Here is a 23,650-nt window from a genome sequence, read left to right on the forward strand (position 1 = left end):
TTTTGTCTATCCTGTGACTTCTGTCGCATAAAGCTGGGCATAGGGATAGTGATCCCATGGCAGCAGCGTCAGCTAACGTGTTTAATATTTTAGAAGGTAGAAGTCCTGGATCCTTCATACTTTGTATATAGATGCCTTATGTTACTAAGTTTCTGTCTGTCATATGCCAATCATCCTTGACCTCATTTTTGTGGTTCAGTGACTACCGGTACTAAAAAAAAAAAAGTTGAGATTATAAGTTTCCTTAATTTCTCTCTTATTATGAGTAATAGGATAACTATATTTGACAGTTTTCACTTGACTTAACCTCATTTCATGGGTCAGTGAGCAATGTTGAGTTTTCGTGGTTAAGTCCATGTATCTCAGATACTATAAGCAATAGTTCTAGTATATTTTGGTGTATGGAATGATTGTAAGGTGTACATGTCCAATTGGAAGCTGTCATCTGACCTTGACCTCATTTTCATGCTTGAGTGGTTATAGTTAAGTTTTTTGAGTTTTGGTCTGTTTTTAAAGTGTCAAAATTGTTTCCTATGATTGTTAAACAATCTGTATACTTTTTTGGTGAAAATAAGATTACAACTTTTTGAGTTATGGGACTTTGTAACTAAAATATGGAAAGGGGGGGGGAGTTTTCTGTTTACAAAAAGGGGGGGTTCACAAGTCGCACCCAATCTCAAAAACTATTTTGGTTATTGCATAAAACTTCACACACTTGTTAGTTATATTAATCTGAAAATCTGTATACTTTTTGGTGATAATTTAAAATTTCATTTTAGAGTAAAAAAAAAATAGGGGGGTTTTCACATGTCCTGCTGTATCACAAAACGATTTATGATAATTGCTTAAAACTTTACACACTTCTTATTTATATCTGTATACTTTTTGGTGATGATTGGATTTTATTTAAGTGTTATTAATTATTTTTATAAAAAAAAAGGGGGGGAGGAGTTTTGACATGTCTTGTCATATCTCAGAAGCTATTTATGATTATTTTATAAAACTTCACACACTTGTTAGTTATATTAATCTGAAGATTGGTATACTTTTTTGTGATGATTCTTTATTTTATTTTTGAGTTATTGAATTTTTTATTGAGCCTTTTTGTAAAAAAACATATAAAACCTGTTGTGAGCAATTTATTTTCTGTCTCTTCCTATTGAAGAGGAATAAGGAATGAGTCGGGATATACTTAGCATGACTTCCTGTACAGCCCATCATGGGCCATGTGTTATTCCAAAAACATTAATTATGTTTTTTCACAAGATGATGGGCGTATCATGCGTTCATGGCGCAGCTGTTTATTCTAATTCTGTTTGCAATAATTCTAGTATATTTGGTGTATGGAAGGATTGTAAGGTGTAAATGTTTATTTGGTTGGAGTCATCTGACCTAGACCTCATTTTCATGGTTAAATGGTTAAGTTAAGTTTTTTGTGTTTTGATCGGTTTCTCTTATACTGTATGCAATAGGTCATGCAATAGGTCAACTATATTTGGTGTATGAAAATATTTTAGATAATCATGCCAGTCTGGAATGTATTATTTGACCTTGACCTCATTTTAATGATTCATTGCTCAGTGTTATTGATTTTTATTTCATATCGGTTAAGAATAAGCTTCTCTTATTGGATAAAAAGGGACCACATGACATTCATTATTCTTCAGTAATAAATTCCATCGGTCATTAACAGAACAAGATGGACTATAAAACCGGTCGTTAACGGATTTTTACACGATAATGACCGGTGTGGCGTGGTTTCCGTCTGTTCATGACCGTTGGGGCGTGGTTTCCGTCTGTTCATGACCGTTGGGGCGTGGCTTCTCTGTTAATGACCGATGGGGCGTGGTTTCTCTGTTTAGAGAGATGTCTCTTTAATAAAACATTTTCCTGTTTTCAAAATAATATTTAAGTTGTTGAATTGCTTACCATATGTTTTCGTAAATTATAAAATTATAGAGACCTTGATTCAGTATTCATATACTAAAAATTTGCATTAAAATGAATGGCAGTATTACTACGACTAGTCTTCAATCTTTGCCATAGAAATCGCACAACTACTCTAGTTTGCTTTGGACATTTTGAATTTATGAGAATTTTTAAAAACATGGTTCCTCAATGAAATAAAAATAATAGTTTTTGAAGAACTGGTCATTATCGTGATACACCTTTTTTTTCAAGAACTATTATGTTAGTATTTTGGTCTGTCTTTCTTATACTATTAGCAATTGGTCAACTATATTTGGTAAATGGAATGTGTATATATCTGTCTGGAAATTGTCATCTGACCATGACCTAATTTTTATGGTTCATTATTCAATGTTAAGCTTTCCTGATTTAGTTTGTTTCTTTGATGTGCAATAGGTCGACTATATTTAAAGCATATTTGGTGTATGGAAGTTTTTTAGGGTGTACATCTATTTACCGTTTGGTTTATCTGACCTTGACCTCATTTTCTTGGATCATGTTAAATTGATGTAATTTTTGCAGTCAAGCTTTATATTTAAGATTCAAAATAATATTAATAGTAAAAGCAAGACATTTCAGAGTGAACAATCTTGTTTATTATAAACACAATATATTTTGCCCTACCTGGTGTAACTGAACATTTTCAGATGACACGGAGGGATGTAAAACTATGTAAAGACTCAAAAACTCGGATGTACTTGCACATGAATGAGAGAATCACCAAAACAAGGACATGAACCAATATAAAGAACACAAAAGAATTTCCCTGGGCCAATGCAACTGATCAATCAAAATTTTCTGATGTTGACGACGACTATGTAAGGTTCAAGGTTTTGAGTTTCTATATCGTTGTTTGGCTTATCGACTTGTTTTCTGTTTTTTTTTTTTGGCCATTACATTGTCAGAATATTTTCGACTTATAAGTTTGAATGTCCTTTCGGTTTCCTTGGTCTCTCGTCTACGTTAGGTTCAGCCAAATGCTCATAGCAGTCTTTTATTCATGATAGAATTTAGTACCAATTTGATTAATTTGAGTAACGAAATCATTGACCTTATAATTCGCCGGTTGTACGTAAAAAAAAACGTATTTACAGATACGTGAATTGCATACACGTTCTGAAATATACGTACCGTTCACAGGCTCTCGTGCCTTTGGTACTGTAAGAAAGGAATATCACCGACCATATTTAGGGAACGAAAAATTATCTTTTTGGACGTAAATTTTTTTTATATGGTTTCCAATGTGAAGCTAAAATATCAAAACATAGAAAAAGACAAAAAATGCTGCTCAAATGCAAAGAACGTTAATTTCCACAGTACATAATAAAAAATCAGGATTATCTAAAGCAAACATATCATCAAGGTAATGCAAAATAGACTGTGATTCATAACAATGCAGGAACAAGTCTGCTATAAAAGGTGCGCAATTGTTACCCATAAGAATGCATAAAACCTGTCAATAAACTTAACTGCCGAAACGTGAATAGATATTTTCAAAGAGAAAACAGAATCATTTGAAAAGGAAAAAAGAGAACTATCAAAAAAATATACAATCTATTTATTTTAGAAGTTAATGTTGACAATAAACAAATATCTGTAGTGTCCAAATAGGGTTTCGTTCGTTATGATTTATAAATATTTTTACATGTACAAATAGATTTTGAGTATCTTGTCTAAAACAGTTTATAAAATATTAGTCCCGAAACCATTGCAACCAAGTTGAAAACAAGACTTCCAGCACTATTTCCTGCAAAGAAAAATATTTTTGTTATAAATTCAAAGTTTTCAATCTTGAAACATCTAACATTTTATCATAGTGTTATAGTAGTTTCAGATGTTATTGAAAATGGTATTTGTTGGCTTATTGAATGACAACTTTTGTCATAAAAAGGCGGCAGAAGAACACCATGCTCTAAAAAGTGTAAGATTCTTATATGTTTCCCATCATGTTGATCTATAAAATAAATTATAAACTGATATCTAAAATCTAAATTCATTATTTAAGTATCGCAATACAGAAACACTTGCTACTGGAAGTATGATATCGAGTATAGACGGTGTACGAAATTTGCGCGACGCGCATGGTACCAAGACTGTGGTAGTAGTATTGCATATCATGTTAAGTTGGGTCACTTTTCTCAATACATACCTGCCAACTGTCACTATTTGCGGGGGATTTCCCCCATTGAGGCTCCCAAATTGAAATTTTGAAAGAGCAATTTTGTCCATAATTTCTAACAAAACAATTAATTTTACAATGACATTAGGCTTGTAAAGGTATGAAGAAGCCAAAAAACAACATTAAAATGTATTTGAAGGCCTCCTTGAAGGTTTTTGAGGACTATGACAGCCATCTTGCACGCAAAACCCCCATTGGCATTTGAAAAGTTGGCAGGTTTGTCAATATGATTGTGAGTTTTGGAATTATATGGACCCTTGTGTAAATGGTAGATAAATCAAAAGTTTCGATAATTTGCAAGAAGAAAAAAAAATCTTCAGTGATATCGTCTTGACTCTAGTGAATATTTGTCCATGGCAAATCATACCGTACCACATCTCCTTAAACATATTATTTAATATTGTATATAACCGATTATAGACTGATCATTGAATACCATGCAGTAATATACAAAATTATTAAAGTTTAGCATACATACCGCTTCCGCATTTATTATCAGAAAGGGCCTGTTTGCCAGGAGCAATTGTTTGGCTTACGACAGAAGGCAAGTTCAATTTGCAGTCAGTAACAACCTGATTCAAACAATCCAGATAGGTTTTCGCTGCACTGTGCTTCAAATAAAATCATGTAATAAACAACTAATCAATATACATGTATTTACTTTGTGTTTTTTTTAAAACAATTTATAGGTATTCTGATATAGCATTGATGTTCCTTGTCGAGTCTTCGACTTCTGTCGCAGAAAGCTCGACATAGTGAAGGTGATCTGACAGGTGCGGCGGCGGCTTCAGCTAACTTCTTAAAAGCTTTACATTTTAGAAGGCGAAATACCTGGGTGCTTCATACTTTAGATGCCCTGTCGGTTAAGAAATTTTTGTCTGTTATATGTCCTTTGACCTTGACCTCATTTTCATGGTTCAGTTACTACTTGAAAGTTTTTTTGTAATGTTAATTGCTTTCTTATTATGAGTAATAAGGTAACGGACACTTTATATAGTATGTGCGTACCTTGCAAGGCCCTCATACCCATCAGACAGTGTTCTTTTGACCTCGGTTTCTTTTCATGGATCATGGATCATTGCTCAGTGTCAGTAAGTATTTTGTGTTTTGATCCGGCTGTTCTTTAATTCGATAAGCAATAGGTCACCATAGTTAATGCATATATTGATTTTAAGGTGTATATATACATATCTATCTGACATGGTTTATCTGACCTTGACCTAATTTCATGGGTCATTGGACAATGTTTTTTTTTTCTTCTCGGAAGTATCTTCTTCTTCCCTTCTTCTTATGAACTATAAGCAATAGGTCATCTATATTTGGTGTACTGCATGATTGTAGGGTAAACATGTATTTCTCATTTGGTTTATCTGAACTCATTTTCTTGGATTATGTTGAGTTTAAGTGATATTTGAAGTAAAGCCTTATATTTAGGATAATCAACCTAAAGTCAATGGTTAGTAAAGAAGGCGAAACATTTGGACTATTGTTATTATTTCCCATTGATTTTCTTTTACCAATTAGGCACTGGCTACGATTACGATAAAATGAAATTATTGTTACATTGGATATACTTGCTGGAATGGTAGTTTGTATTTAAGGAACAGCTTAATTATGAACATCACAATAATATTTGTGTCTAAGGTCAACTTTTTTTAATTTTGTTTTCTATTGCATCTTCTACATTTCCAGCATGTGCTTTTGAGAAGAGTATACGAGTCCGACGCATGTTTGATGAGACCACCCTAGATAGCCATTACAAACGAGTGATGCAGCAACGTGTACGTCTGTTTTTTGTATTCATTTAGTCTCGTGTGGATAGTTGCCTCATTGGCAAGCATACCATATATAGATATAGGAAGATGTGGTATGAGTGCCAACGAGACAACTCTCCATCCAAATAAGAATTTATAAAAGTAAACCATATCCTCTTATTTTGATAAGCAGTTCCACTTTGCAATATCTCTTTATCAACTTTAAATGTGTGCCATGCTACTGGTGAAAATTATTTTTGTCATTCTAAAAATGTTTATATTTTCGTCAAAAATATTTGTTGGAAACATGTGAGGTTATTCTATGTTGTATTTTAATACTATTTCATCTCTCTCCAATTGGAATCAACCATACAGTAATTCGCAGAATTTTAGTTCATTGCTTTTTATTATCGCAAAAAGCGTTTGTTATTACTGTATAAAATTTGACATTCAAATTTTTCACCCAAATCAAATCTGGAAATAAATATATATATAATCGAAGAAGTTTAAATAAATCTAACGTAACAATAACGCAACGTAACCGTAGACACAAACCTTACCCAACAAATCATCAAGCAATTATATATAGTGTCCAACAATATTTTGTTTTATTGTTACATTTTAGATCACTTAATTCAACGTAATCTTAGCCAGTGACTATTTCATTCGAGTGAAAGTGAAACTTTATTTTCATTTGTAAGCTTGCTAAGCATCAGAATATATATAATAAAAAATATTTGGGAGCATGCAATCGACAATGTTGTCTCTTTGACACATTCCCCATTTCCATTCCCAATTTTATATCTGAATACATATATATCATCATATATTAAGATATTCCTTAATCTATTTGGTTGGATGCTATACAGAGGAATGCAGTTTATTGGACTTAGGCAATACTTAAGAATGATGCAGAAAAGGACAATGAAAGTATTTTGCAGTAATATAAAATAGTTAAACTTAAATGAATTAATAAAAAAAAAAAAAAAAAAAAATATATACATAAAAACAGTCTGACCTGCATATCATCTTCTTGTCTCCTTCTGCTATTCCTACCGCACCGTCGTAACTCATTTGGCAATTATTTATTCCTGTATCAGCACACGGTGGATCATCCTGGGCGTAAACTCCTAAATTAAGGAATCATTAGTACATGTTTAGATTTATATGTTGAGTATAAACGAGTTTATGGTCCCACAACATTGACGCGATATATTCATGTCTGTTAAACTCCTTCATTTAGGAAAACAAACGAAGAGAAACAATCATCCAACGTAAAACTAGTCCATTGGTCATAGTTCTTAGTACTTTGAACTAGCTGTTAGTAATTTCGAGTACTCTCAGATGTCTACTTATAGTGTCTTCTTCTTGTTGTGATGTACACGTACCCAGCCATGCACGTTCATTATGTGTTTTGTTAGATGTATTTCTATTTGTATCCATCTGATAAGTAAATCCTTTTAAACTGATATTTATAGTTCGTTTTTATGTTGTACTGTTACACCACTATCCCAGGTTAAGGATAGGGTCGGGATTCCGCTAACATGTTCAACTCCGCCACATTCTGTGTGTATGAGCCGGTCCCAAGTCAGGAGTCTGCTTCAGCAGTTGTCGTTTGTTATGTTACATATCTGTAAAAATTTTCGTTCATTCTTTCTTTCATAAATTATGCCGTTATTTTTCTCGTCTGAACTGTTTTACATTTGTCATTGCGGGGCCTGTTATATATCTGACTTTGCGGTGTGGGCTTTGCTCATTGTTGAAAGTCGAACGATGACCTATTGGTAATTTCTGTGTCATTGTGAATAGTTGTCAATCACATCACATCTTCTTTTTTATATAATGATGTAAATTGATTACTTAAAAGGTGCATTTAAATGCAGCGGGTTTTAAATTTTGAACGGTTGTCAACCTTCACCCGAATATGAGAAGTAATGTCACTACAAAATAAAAAGACACATTTTAAAATATCAATTGAATGTGGTTTTCTTTTATATCGATTCGCTCGTGTATTAACAATGTTTTAGATTTTAACGAGAGAAATGTATGTATTACTGAAAAATTATTACACCAGGGTTTTCGATATCACAAACTAGTCAAAACATTTACTAAATTTTATCCTCGGTATAAGGACATCATTCGTAAATATAGCTCAACATATACAGACTTCTTATACGTTCAGGTATTTCACATCCAATTTTTTATGGAAATATTCACAAAGCACAAAGGTTTCAGTATTCACCTAAAAAAATAACAAAACCTTTGAATAGACTTATTAAGAAGGGATATAGTTACGATACTGTTGTCAGGTCATTAAAGATTGCATAGTTTTGGCGTTAATATTGATTCACTTATAGGGTCTTTGCATCGGAACTAACACATTTATTTATGGAACGCCATCACTGCCTTATAAGAAGACACTACTATGACATGATGCAAATGTTGCTTACATGATGTGAATTCTCCTTTATATGATGTGAACTCTTCATTACATGATGTGAATTCTTCTTTACATGATGTGAACTCTTCTTTACATGATGTGAACTCTTCATTACATGATGTGAATTCTTCTTTACATGATGTGAACTCTTCATTACATGATGTGAATTCTTCATTACATGATGTGAATTCTTCATTACATGATGTGAATTCTTCATTACATGATGTGAATTCTTCTTTTCGTGATGTGAACTCTTCATTACATGATGTGAATTCTTCATTACATGATGGAAACTCTTCATTACATGGTGTGAAAACTTCACTACATTACATGATGTGAAAACTTCATTCCATTATGTGAAAACTGCATTACATGATGTGAAAACGTCTTTACGTGATGTGGTTGTTTCATTACATGATGCAAAACTTTCCATATGTGCTGTGAAAATAAAAACCCTTGTACATGATGCGAATACTTTAGTGTATGATGTGAATATTGCAGTACGTGATGATATAACTGCATTACCTGATGTGAACGTCACCTTATAATTATACGTCATGTAAATTGTTAAATGAGACCATCCTCCCGGGACGTGTAGTTGCCAGTATTGTGTCCCTATTCGACCATCTGGACACCTTATGTCAGATTATGGCTGAACAACAGACAATTAATTAAATGAGACTACGTTTAGTCACAAATGTACAATAATTGCGGACAAACGATTTTAAAGGAAGTTCAAAAATAGAGTAATTTCAAATGTAAAATGAAAAATAAAGTGTTCCCAGAGTTAGTCTTTAGTAAAGTAAATTGGCTTCGCGTTGTGTTTTAAGTAGTAAAATTGCACCAAGAAGAGATGACTAACTCTAGCGAACTGCACCGAAGTGGTGACTAACTCTAAACTCAAGTGGACTACTGGGCTTTGTTCATTGTTGAAGGCCGTACGGTGACCTATAATTGTTAATGTTTGTGTCATTTTGGTCTTTTGTGGATAGTTGTCTCATTGGCAATGATACCACATCTTCTTTTTATACTACAGACCGGCGAGTTTTTTTAGACCTGTACAAGGCCGACTCCGATTGAAAAACAATTAAAATCCTTATATTGTCATTAAACCGGATAACTTTTACATTAAAGGTACTGAAAACAAATTGAATAAACTAATATTCATTAAACATTACAGAAACATCAAAAGTTAAATACTAAATCAGTTAAATTAACAATCCTTACTTTTACTTCACTATGGAGTTTAAATCAAATTAAACTCAAAATAAACATTTACAGCTAATTTCCAAAAGCATGTAGAGCAAGACTTTAGTTAGCTTCCTTGCTTTTTTTTTATTTTGTACAATCATTAGGATAACACTCAATCAAATTCAAATATTACATATTCAGTTTCGACTACGCCTATATATATTGTTTAAAGATTTCAATCTTATTTACCAAGCTTGTATAAACAATTATAAGAACAAAGCAAGCAATCCAACCAAAGTTTTGCTTTACATGCATTAGGAAATTAGCTGTAATCAACAAATAATTAATCTATCCAAAAGTAAGGGGAATTAACTAGGCACATTTATTACACTATTATAAGGTTCATATTTACGGGAACCTCAGTATTATATACTAAACGTTTATGAGTAGTTGAAGCGGACTTTAGGTTTGCACTTTATCCGTCTGTCAGAATGTCCGTCCGGAAAACTAGCTTTCCGCATTTTTTAGTTTTAAACATATTTATTTATAATGGATTCGGTAACACGTTTTACAACTTATTTAAATCCCTTATCACTTTGCAAATGCGAGTTCTGATTTATAGCGGCATTAGCCTACTCGTTTTCGAAATCTACAAGGATGTCTTTTACGTGCAAGAGATATGGCACTGTTGTTGGCCATGCTTGAAGATATTGATTTGATATTTAGTATATAATATAACTTTGACAAGTACAGATCAAGTTCTAATTCTGTTACGGTTTGAGGATTTTTTGCAGAGTTATGGCCCTTGGACTCAGAAAATTCACTCAGATAATTGGTTTCCATATTTTTTTATTTTTTTTTTAAATATATTGACTTAAAATTTGACATAAAAATTAGTAGTGAAACCATGACAAGTCACAGATCAAGTGCTAATTGTGTTTGCAAAGTTATGGTCCTCGATCTTAGAAAAATAATGCAAGAAATAAATTTTTCACTTTTTTTTTGTCATTAACTTACAGATTTAGATTTGAAATTTGGTTTATAGTTTGACCATTACAAGTTACAGATCAAGTTTAAATTTCGTTTTGATTTGATGATATTTTGCAAATTCATGTGATCCTTAGACCTAGAAAACTCACACAATGTTCTGCACATGTTTTAATCATGCTTGTCTAACTACCGTTATATTTATTTGGTATTTGGTATCTACTTTTAACATTACAATTTACACATCAATTTCAAATTTTCTGTTTGAGAATAATGAATTTTTACTGGTAGGGGACTATGTATTGCCATGCAATACTTTCAGAATGCTGGATACTACCCATACTGGTCTTTGTCCACACTTTTTAAGTTTGTGTATCACTTCTTAGCCATTTTTTATGGATTTTTTTTTTAAGTTTAAATAAATTTATAGATTAGTTAATTTGAAAGTGAGATATGTAACAAAGTAACGTAAGTGAGACAATTGTACATGTACCGTATAGTTTCTGGATATACACGATATAGGAGAAGTATTTTCGAATAATTTTAGGAAGGGGTTTGCCAACATTGCCTCTAAAAAGTACTATTTTCATATAAAATTCATTTGAATTAGGTTCCTAAATTTATATAAATATATATAAAAAAAAAAGACTTATACTTAAAAAGAAAATTTTAAATATGACACGGCCATGCTTATATAAGCTCTAAATGTATAGCATCACTCATAACTTACATAAGTTTTATATTCAGCTCCCTTTAAATGCATTTAAGGATGTACTTAGTTGAAATTAAAAAAAATCCAGAAATTAAAATTGATACCATAAGTCGAAAGAGCATCAGCTAAGGAACAAAATAAGCTAAGCAATATTGATAGGTCATGGAGCTCCTTTTTGAGATATTTCAGTTTTAAAAAATGGCGGGAAAAGGCTGACTTGGGACTTTTACCTTGCATTTGCATTGGTATTACTTGGATCTCAAAATTAGCTATTGAAGATTTTTATGAAAATAAAAATTGGTGTTATGGGGCAAAATATTTTACCCTATAGCTTTGGAAAAAATCCAAGGAGTCTGAATAATAATAATAACGTCCGAGAGGTCCCGTGTTCTTATAAAGATGTTTTGACATAACGAAGTGTTCACATAACGTAATATGAGTTTGTTACCTCGTTACCCATTTGACATTACGATATATATATTTTGGCATAATGTAATAGAAATAAGACATAAAGACTTTTTAACATAACGTAAAGAAATTTTCGCATCATGTAATAAAACTTTCAGATTAGGTAATGAAACAACCACATCACGTAATGAAGTTTTCACATCATGTAAAGAGGAAACCACATCATGTAATGAAGAATTCACATCATGTAAAGAAGATTTTACATCATGTAAAGAACAATTCACATCATGTAATGAAGAATTCACGTCATGTAAAGAAGAATTCACATCATATAAAGGAGAATACACATCATGTAAGCAACATTTGCATCATGTCATAGTAGTTTCTTCTTAAAAGGCAGTGATGGCGTTCCATATTTATTCAAAAACCAGTTGTTGGCATGACACAGGTTCACTGTGTCTAAACCACACCGGCAAAATTTGCTCGGACTCGATGCTATCTAACATCCGGCACAATGACGGAACACCAATAGACAAAAGAAAGGTAGGTTTCTCCTTATTTTTTAATTTCTTTTATGATATCGAAGAATAAATATACATATACAACTATTTTCTATTGTGAGATGCAATATTTTCTACAACCGTTCTCTATTAACGGAGAAATAAGTCAAAATGCATGTCAAAATGACGGATTGAGTGAACCTTGCCTCGAAATTGTTTAATTTCTCGTTGAATTGTTCACATTGTACGGAAAGAAAGGTACGGGAAGATAGATATTGACACGGAGATTGCAAATTTAGTTATTATGAGCATCTCAATAATTGTAACTTTGTGTATGGAACGAAAGAAATGGGTCATGTCAAAATCGAACTGGCCGGTTTCGTCAATGTATACATCCCGGTTTCGTCATAGATTTCAAAATGCATAACCCGGTTTGGTCAAATAAAAAAAATCATAATCGCATTACATTATAATAGATTATTTAACTTCAGCGTTCAAAAGGAGTTTTGTTGGTCGTTCGAAAACAAGTTCGTTCACCGGACAGCGGCTTATTATTTATATGAGTCTCAGATTCAAATAAATAATACGCAAATTCATACTCTTATAGAACACAAATATTTTAATTTTACTTTGCATTCCGAAATTTTTTAACAGCATATTGAGATTAAAGCTCTCTAAATATGCTTTTTCTATATGAGTTATGGGAAAATATGTTGAACATTTTTAAACTTGAAATTAAAGTTTACGGTCTTAAAAATCGAAACACACAATTGATATGTGATTTTCTCGCACGCAAGAATGGACACCTTTATAAGTAATCTAATCATTCCATGTATGTAATCTTTTCTACCATCGTTGAAAATAAATCTTCTTAAGGATAAACGTCGATAATAAGACAAATCAGGGCCGTAACTACCTATGAGGCAGGGAAGGCAACTGCCTCCCCTGAATTTTCTACACCAAAAATATTTTTTGAAGTAAAAAAATAAAATATTGACACTATGAACACGAAGAACTTGAATTTATATTATAAACAACACAAGTTCTTAACAGTTTTAACAGTGTTATCATGATACGTGATATGTCTGTCATTTTTCGGATTTTTGATCGAAAGTAAACTTGCCGTTTCAGTATTTTTTTTGTGGCCGTCCGTCTGTTATTCAGTATTGAGGGGGTCAGTATTCGTATGAGAACACATATGAAACTTTGCTCTCGATAATTTTGAATAAAAACTTAACTATTCACATTTATTTTGGGGCTCAATTATTTAAGCACTGAGAGGAATTTCCTTTTGTATTGTGAATCTTTTAAGATATCGGAAATTCGTTACTGGCAGAATCAGCAGCTCTCTGTTGGATCCTTTTTTTTTTCTTCTAAGTTTCCTGATCGTACGAGAACATTATGGCCAATGCCTTAGTATGTAAACACTCCCATTCGTTGTAGCAGGGACTTTCTATACTAAGTATATACTAGACTAGTATAGAAAGTCCCTGTTTGATGTTATATGTCTGTTCAGCTTTCAACAATATTGAAATTCAAGATCCTCGATAAAAAAAAATATCTTGTGTTTTATAATCTTGCTTTATATGTTTTGTTTAACTTACCAGTTTTTAAAAAAATATCTTTAAATACAGAAAATACAGATAATAATTGTTTGCATGAAAATTGCTCCAAGGATACAGCAAAACTGATCTTTCTTAAAGTAAGGAAATCGAAGGAAAACGGGTAATTTTAGCCATATCCTTTGAGAAAAAAATCCACGATCACAATGTATTGAATGTTAACAATTATAGGTCAAAGTACAGCCTTCAAGATTGAGCTAGCCTTGGCTCACCCCAAACAGCAATCTCAGCTTGTTTTTGCATAAAAGTTGCTTCCATGTTCAAGCAAATACTGATGTTTCTTAAAGTAAGGAAATCGAAGGGAAACGGGTAATTTTTACCCAATGACTGAGAGAAAAAGATCGGCGAGGGCTGCGCCCTCTATCCCTATCAAAGGCGGCTCAATCGGCGGTCCCCAAACCTCTGCCTCCCCTGAATTCGAACCCTAGTTACGGCCCTGCAAATGTATATGCATGCATAATCGACATAGAAAATGAATGTAGGATTACAACTACCATGCATTAAAATAAAATTTATTTATCACTATACTGCTATGTACAAATAAGTATAATAGTCTCAGGTCATCGATAAAATTCAATAATAAATATTTTGTTAACATTATTAAAAAAAACCAGTCTGCACTGTCGCCATTGTGTTATGATGATCGTACACTGATGTTGGACAATATATTTTGACAATATATACGGACAGACGGATTCAGTTTATTTCAAAGTGGGCGTATTTCGAACAACTTTTACATACCACCGAGCGTAGCGAGTCGAACAATATTTTGATTATTTTTTGCTTTACAAAATCTTTAAATACAGGAATCAATAAAGTTTTGGCAACCAAAGGTGGGGTCGGGGCGTGCAACATATACGTCATCTAGATTCGCCACTTATCTTATAAAGTGTATACCGAATTAAAATATTTTAAGAAATGAGAAAACAGGGACACCCGGGCAATCGGATTATGTCAGTTGGATTATGTTTCTCATAATAAATGCCGAATATCAAGTTCTTTTTATCGATTTCTATACATTTTTTTTCAAATATATGTAAAAGTTATATAGGAAAATGATAAGGCAGACAAATATACAAATAAATCGACTTGGCCGATATCCTAATAAAACTTATTGACCTTAATTACGATTTTTTTTTCATTTCTTTGCGTTTTTACACGCCCATCCCAATTTTGACAGGCCGTATTATTGTATACACCCCCTCCTTCCATCCGTCCGTTCCTCTGTCTATCAGTTATTCTGTCCGTCCGTCCGTCTATCTATGTCATCTATCCGTCTGTCCACTATAAACATGTCGCACCGTAACTTCAGGACAGCTTATCTCATTTTCTTAAAATTTAACATAGTTATTTCTTATAATGGCCAAACGATCTGTAAACCTTTTAGTGAAAATCAAATTAAATCTTTTTGAGTTACAGAAAATGTAAGTGAAACAGGAATGTGTTTTTTTTAACATGTCGCGCCATATCTCAAAAACGAAGTATTATAACTGCATCAAACTTTATACACTTCTTAGTTATATAAGAAAACATATATGGTAAAACAAAACAAAAAAGGGGGGATTTAAACATGAAAAGTTCATACAAATTCCAAGCGACAACAACCCGACCACAGAGCAGAAAACAGCCGAAGGCCTCAATGGGTCTTCAATGAAGCGAGAAACTCCCGCATCCGGTGTTGTCCTTTAGCTGGCCCCTTAATAAATATGTATACTAGTTCAGTGATAGTGGATTTCATAGTAAACTGCGAATACATGTATATTTATCATATTTAATGGATAATTTTAACTATGATACAAGTTTTGGCACAAATCGCGAATTTACTATACAGGCTCTGTCAAAGGACGAGTTAAGGTTTATTCATCATTTTTTATTATTTGTACTTTTGTTGTACTGTTTGTGTCAGCGACAACACTTTGACTCAGTCCATTTCCCGAGTCACAGGCTTGTAATTCCATGGTTGTCTTTGATTGCTTTATACCATATGCGTTTTGAACATAAAATAGGCAGGTAGTTTTCTTGTTTGAATTGTTTTACATTTATAATTTAGGAACCTGTTATAGCTTGCTTTCATGCGGTTTGTGTGTTTTTCTCCTTGTTTAAGGCATACGGTGACCTAAACTTGATTAATTCAACATCATTTTTGTGTCTAAAAAAAGTTGTCTCATTGTCAATGTATATGGGATAAGTGGTTACCGTCACTTCTTCTAAATAAGACCTAGATATAAATGACGGTGATGTTTTGCAAACCAACTTTTATTCACATTGAAAATACAAAACTGTCAGATACATGTATTGTTTTCGAAAGTTATCTTGAAGTTTCAATTGAATTCGAACTGTAAAAAAAATGAATTTGAACTGTAAAAAATATGAATTTGAACTGTAAATATAATGTGAAAAACATGCCTAGGAAAATAAATGTGCTTACCAGAAACGGGTAGAAAGTTACAAATCTCACTGCTATGTTATGGATGCTTAAGTGTGAAAACTTGATTTAGTGCGCAAGGAACACAGTATATGGCAGGACTGCATGCATGATAAACTTGTGCAGAACAGTATAGACTATAGTCGGTTTGGGACTGTTCGTCAATGATTGAATGCATAGTGTATATAATATAGTATAGTCAATTAAAATTATGGCACAATCAAAACACATACTTTTATTTTTTATCTTTCCATTCTACTATTATAAACAAAGAAAATATAATAATGTTACAAAATAATTAGATACCAGTGTTTGCTATTGATTATTTATATTCCATTTAAAATTAGTTTGAAGTTAAGTGAAATAAGGGATACGCCTTTCTTTAGGAAAATGTGTATTATCATAATTAACTATGTCCAAAAGTGCCTGTTTAAATTAGATTTTAACACGTCAAGTTTACCTTACAATAAATATATATTTAAATTCTCGAAAGACACTGTTCAGATCCGTGCCAAAGTTGCTTTTCATAAATTGTTTGTTAAAAAAAAAACGAAAAAAAACCGGGTGATATATATAGACGAAACCGGGTGATTGTGTAGTAACAACATTGACGAAACCGGTTTATTTTAATTTGACATGAACCTTTTCTTTCGTTCCATACACAGAGATAAAATTATTGAGATGCTCATAATAACTAAATTTGCAATCTCCGTGTCAATATCTATCTTCCTGTACCTTTCTTTTCGTACAATGTGAACAATTTAAAGAGAAATTAAACAATTTCGAGGCAAGGTTCACTCAATTCGTCATTTTGACATACATTTTGACTTATTTCTCCGTTAATAGAGAACGGTTGTAGAAAATATTGCATCTCACAATAGAAAATAGTTGTATATGTATATATATTCTTCGATATCATAAAAGAAATTAAAAAATAAGGAGAAACCTACCTTTCTTTTGTCTATTGGTGTTCCGTCATTGTGCCGGATGTTAGATAGCATCGAGTCCGAGCAAATTTTGCCGGTGTGGTTTAGACACAGTGAGGTTATGTTCTTCTCATATATGTTATGATGGTAGGATACTAAACCCCTAACGGGAAGGATTGTGCCTGATGTTCATATGATGAAATCATAATCTTTCAGTCAGTTTAATTAAAGTCTGGAGCTGGCATGTCAGTTAACTGCTAGTAGTCTGTTGTTATTTATGTATTATTGTCATTTTGTTTATTTTCTTTGGTTACATCTTCTGACATCAGACTCGGACTTCTCTTGAACTGAATTTTAATGTGCGTATTGTTATGCGTTTACTTTTCTACATTAGCTAGAGGTATAGGGGGAGGGTTGAGATCTCACAAACATGTTTAACCTAGCCACATTTTTGCGCGTGTTCCAAGTCAGGAGCCTCTGGCCTTTGCTAGTCTTGTATTATTTTAATTCTAGTTTCTTGTGTACAATTTGGAAATTAGTATGGTGTTCATTATCACTGAACTAGTATATATTTGTTTAGGGGCCAGCTGAAGGACGCCTTCGGGTGCGGGAATTTCTCGCTACATTGAAGACCTGTTGGTGACCTTCTGCTGTTGTTTTTTTCTATGGTCGGGTTGTTGTCTCTTTGGCACATTCCCCATTTCCATTCTCAATTTTATTAGACCGTTGGTTTTTCCGTTTGAATGGTTTTACACTACAGTAAATTTTTTTGCCCTTTAAAACTTGCTGTTCGGTGTGAGCCAAGGTTCTCTGTCGAAGACCGTACTTTGACCTATAATGGTTTATCTTTTACAAATTGTGACTTGGATGGAGAGTTGAACTGTCTCATTGGCATTCATACCACGCCTTCTTATATTTCTATTTAACTCGATCAAAAAGACATTTAAACAAAAACAAGTGAACATACACTGAAAGAACAATTAAGTTTGATTTTATATGACACAAGTAAACATTCACAAAATTTATGATTTTTTTTGTTCAAAGTACAAGTACAAGTGTAAAGTAATCGTCATGCTAAATACTTATCAAAGGTGGTACATATCAAATAGTGAGACGAAATATAACACAAAACAAGTAAAAATTGTGTCAACAGGTAACCCTAACACGAAAGTACGATTTGAGAATACTCGCAGTTACATAAAGCTAGTTAGAACATGGAAGTCAGTATGATACTTCCATGGTTAGAAGAAGCCAAATACGCATCAGAGACTTAAATCAATTAAAACACATCCGATGGATTTAGTATTTTGATGGACAGTCAACGAAAATATGATTCGTGGACTGACTTGGAATAAGATCATATCCTACCTTGCATGACTATACTAATAGATACAAAACAGGCAATTAAAGTTACGACAGACAGGCGCACCATTTTTATGTTTTCCCTCTATAAAATAAAAAGCACATTTACAAATAGTACAGTATAAGTTAATTCAAGATTAAAATTATAATGATAAATAATTGAAAACAAAACATCAAATATTGTAATTATTTCAATAAAATTGATAAAAACAACAATGACATTATTAGAGTTTACATACAAAAGGAAACAAATACCGATTTCTTTGAAAAATAATAAACCAGAGCAAGATGTATTTGGAAGTTAAAAATAAAAACTGTTACAGTTGTGTTAATTGGTTCTTGTTTTTAATTTTTTTATCATTATTTCTATAAATAATCATCCTATTCGAAAATAGAAGATTACTTCGTTTTTTTAAATTTATTTTATTCAAAAGAAAACTAGTATAAATCACTGGTATTAAAGAGATAATAGTAACTGCAATTACGAATATCCCAATATGGCGACGGCAGATATAGGTAAAATCTTTACAGTCATTTTACTCAAATGTAGCATGTTTTTGTCACTAGTTACTCAGCTGCAAGGTTTTTCTATACCATTACATTATATTAGAATCGTAACGGTGCACTGGAATTGTCTCAGCGCTTTGAAAATTGCCGTTGAAAAATCCGGGATGATAATCGTAACTCGGAACAAAAGATAATCGTAATTATGGTATTAAAAAATGAGAAGATAATCGTAACTGGATAGCGTTTTATTGATATTGACACTAAAAACGTATATCTGATGCATGAAATTATGGTGATGAATTAATCACGTTTCAACATCTTATGACAAATCTTTTTGTGCATATATTATTTATGGTTCTAATGAAAACAGCTACATAAATTTGAAGGGTGAACAAGCTTCAAGAAATTTCGATATGGGAAAAACACGAACTATGTTAAAATACACAAAACTCCAAAGAACTAGGAATGTCACAAAATTTGGGAATGAGCGAAGAGGCAATTTTAAAGGAAGTTATGATATATGGCAATACTTGTTAGGGGAAACGCATGTGTCACCCTACATCAGATTTGTGATTAATAAAATTGAGAATTGAAATGGGGAATGTATCACAGAGACAACAACCCGACCATAGATAAAAAAAAAACACCAACAGAAGGTCACCAACAGGTCTTAAATGTCGCGAGAAATTCCCGCCCCTGGAGGCGTCCTTCAGCTGGCCCTAAGACTGTTAAAGAACATTGATTTATCCTGAATAAAAACATAGTAAATATAGTAATTATTGTTTTAAATCATTTAATGCAGGTGGCTATGTGTGCCATTTCTTCCCCCGGGAAGCGACTGCTGGTTCAACGATAGTCCATACCCGTTATGCCTTAATGAAGTAGGAAAGACGTTTAGTATTCGCCAGAGACAGTTTGACGAGAAATTAAGAACAACAGTTTTGCACTTTTGGGATATGGGATATTGCTAATCCCCCTCCATTTTCTCCCCCAAAAATCACCTTAAACGCGCACATAACATTGAGACTTTGAAAACACTTAGAATATCTACTTACCACAATACCTGAACCGACAGCTGCTTCATTGTATATATATTGAACAGGTACAAAGATATAGGAAGATGCGGTGCGAGTGCCAATGAGACAACTCTCCATCCAAATAACAATTTCAAAAAAAGTTAACCATTATAGGTCAATGTACGGCCTTCAACATGTATACATTAAAAGGTAATGCATATTGTTGTCTGTTATAAGGGCATTTTTCAATAAAAGTGTGAGTTTCAGACCTAAAAAAAAAAATTAAAAATCAACTTGTCGAAATTTTAATTTCAAGAGTTATTTTGAATACCTCTATTGTAGACCTGTTTGTAAATAAAAAGTGCAATCTTAAATACTCGTTAAAATGATATCATTGTCATAATGTATGTACTTTTTTGCAGAGGACATTTGTCCACTACGAAACTGCTTTTAAACGCACATCTTATTGCATTTTAATGTCTCCTATAGACATTCTATGTTGTTTTACTTTATAAACTAGAAAAATCTCATTTTTTTCTGAATGTGAGAACCATTTTTTATCGATAAATATTAGACAGTACTTCACATATGAACATACAACTTATGTTATGCAGTAGACATTTTCATGAGTGTCGAGTGGACAAACCCGTTTGGATCGTAGTGGACAAAAAGTTTCGTAGTTGACATCAACCCTATACTATGTTGATAACATACTGGAAATTACATGAAACTAACCCTTGCTATTTGTTTTGCACGAATAGAATTGAAAAAAATAAAAATCTCCAATACTTGTTTCGTAGGTGACCGTTTTGTAGTGGACATATTTACATGTTTTCCCCACAATCTCCATATTGCAATAGTAACAAAAAGGATTATATTCATCAAAACACGTATTAAGCTGTACACTGATTTTGTTTCATAATTTTAAAACCAGATACTGAAGGAGATTTGAACCGTTGCGAAGTGGACATTAACAATAATACGATATCACTCTGGTCCATTTGATGTGCTCTTTTTTGTCACAATTAAAATGCCGTTATTAAGACATCATTTCTTTTGTAAGACCCTTATGTTTATATCTCTTGCAAACATTGAGCATGAATGTTGAATAGGGCGTCTAGGGAAATGCCAGGAATCCATAGCTTTTTAGTCCCTCTAAAAATAGTATGTTTCTTTGCTTAAAAAATGTTAAATCTAATTCCATGTACTGACTGCACAAAAAATTACTTGTAAAGATCAAAAACATTTTTTTTAAAGTGGCTTGGACAAGAAATCACGGTTTTGTAAAAAAAAACACGCCAATAAATCGAGAGATTTATAAGTAAATTTGTCTTAAATATTAACCTGTAAGTTTCTTCATTTATTTTTATTTTTCGTTAATGTCGTCAATTAACTGTACATTTGCATTTTAATACACACAATACGATTGAAATGCTGAAGGACAAATTTAATTTTTGGTTACTATTATCCGATAAAGAAATTACGATTATCAAACAAGAAAAATTCCATAGAGTTACGATTATCATCCCGAATTTTTCACCGCAATTTTCAAAGCGCTTAGACAATTCCAGTGCACCGTTACGATTCAAATATGATGTAATGGTATAGAAAAACCTTGCAGCTGAGTAACTATTAACAAAAACATGCTACATTTAAGTAAATTGACTGTAAAGATTTTACCTATATCTGCCGTCGCCATATTGGGATAATCGTAATTGCAGTTATCTCTTTAATACCAGTGATAAATGACGTTTTGATTAATCTCATCATATAACATACATGCATTAATAAAAACAAAATTAATATGATTGACACCTATAGATAGGCTCATTTAGTTTCCAGTATGTATCGTAAAAAGAATTACCTGTTCCAGACGAATAAGCTGATATACTGATGATGATGTCGGTAACACTAAAGTTTCGAGAAAGTTTCAATCTTTCGTATTTCCTTAATTATGTATGTGTCTAGTTCGTTATTAAGAAGTAACCTTTGTACAAATAAGCATTCATTACATGCTTATTGATAAATATGGATAACAGGGGTCGTTTCGTGGTCTTTTTTTGTTTTATCGTTAATCATGTTATAATCTTGTTGACTTTATCATTATCAAACATTAATAAATGTGTACCAATATGACGTGCATCGTTATCAAATATGTCACAAATATGATGTGCTTCGTTCGCTAAAACAACACTTAATAAGGATGCAGAAGTAGGGCAAACAAATTGTTTGTCAGCAATATAAAATACTTTAAACAGAAATGAATTAAACAAAAAGCAAAACATAATTAAATAAAAAAAAGTCTGACCTGCATATTATCTTCTTGTCGCTTTCTGCAATTTCTACCGCGCCATCGTAACTCATTTGGCAATTCATTACTTCTGGAGATGCACAATTATCCTGGGCGTCAGCTCTTAAATAAGGAATTATTAGTACTTTAAAAAAATATGTTTATGTTTTTATGATAAGTATGAAGTAAGAAACACTAGACGTGGGCGTAAGAAGACTGAGCATGTGAATGCGTTTAAGACACGGTTCAACATCAGTCTCCGAATTTAGTTCTTTTCTCAAAAAAATGTCATTCTGTAGAAAAAGATTTTTCTTAAGACAAATTTGAAAGAACAAAACACTTAATTTAATATACATCATATCACAAATATTTCCGACTTTGATTGGTTTCAGATGAGTTGCGGCTCAATGAAATAGATTTCTTCGTTAGTAGTATATATACCAATAGAATAATTGTTTGTATTGTGGGAAAATCTTTCACAGCTGATATACCATATTAAAATACAGTCCATACAACAAAGAGACATAATCATTAAATGACCCAAAACCAACGTCTTAAAAAAATATTTACCAACCTGTATTTCAAAATTCATTTAAATCAAAAATTCAAAGATATAAAATAAAGAGACCTAGATTCAGATTTATACTTATATTTAAATGTCTATTTGTTATTAACTTTTATTGGTGTGTTGTCAAGAATAAGTAAACAGGTCATGTTTTTAAATTTAAAATGTTGTTTGCGCAAACTTCCCACTTAAGCTATGACAGCTGAGGGGGATCTTCATCTTTGATGGTTTCAGATGTTGGCAGGTTTGCATTTATTCTTAATGGCTATTTTGTGGACCTTAATTGCAACTAATGTGTACTTGAGTGTTCAATGTTAGATAGACATCCTGAGTTTATCCTCACATCTTTTTTACGCACCACCTTATGCCCACCTACGATAGTAGAGGGGCATTATGGTTTCTGGTCTGTGCGTTCGTTCGTTCATTCGTTCATTTGTCCGTCTGTCCCGCTTCAGATTAAAGTTTTTGTTCAAGGTAGTTGTTGGTGAAGCTCAAGTCCAATCAACTTGAATATTAGTACACATGTTCCTTATGATATGATCTTTCTAATTTTATAGCCAAATTAAACTTTTGACCAAATTTCACCGTCCATTGAACATGGAAAATGATAGTGCGAGTATCCATGTACTCTTGGACACATTGATATTGATATAAAGTTATTTATATAAAGGATACATGTTTACAGTTTGCTACAGATTTGGAAAAGAAAAAACAATTTTTAAAAGGCCTACCATTTACCTGTACAAAGGAAGCCCTGTCTAATATGTTCTCACAGGTAATTAATTTAGCTTTACAAAG

The 23,650-nt window shown here is 32.4% G+C and overlaps 1 long non-coding RNA gene across 1 annotated transcript; it reads right to left on the minus strand.

The window, feature by feature from the left end:
• Positions 1–3,510: 3,510 nt before the first annotated feature.
• Positions 3,511–22,015, minus strand: LOC143074713 (uncharacterized). Its single transcript, XR_012978024.1, has 5 exons — positions 21,862–22,015; positions 18,481–18,559; positions 6,920–7,031; positions 4,626–4,753; positions 3,511–3,715 (listed from the first exon to the last, which is right to left on the minus strand). It is a non-coding gene; the product is annotated as an uncharacterized LOC143074713 (long non-coding RNA).
• Between the last annotated feature and the right edge of the window lie 1,635 nt (positions 22,016–23,650).

Source organism: Mytilus galloprovincialis, chromosome 5 (genome assembly GCF_965363235.1).
Source record: "Mytilus galloprovincialis chromosome 5, xbMytGall1.hap1.1, whole genome shotgun sequence".
Lineage (NCBI taxonomy): Eukaryota > Metazoa > Mollusca > Bivalvia > Mytilida > Mytilidae > Mytilus > Mytilus galloprovincialis.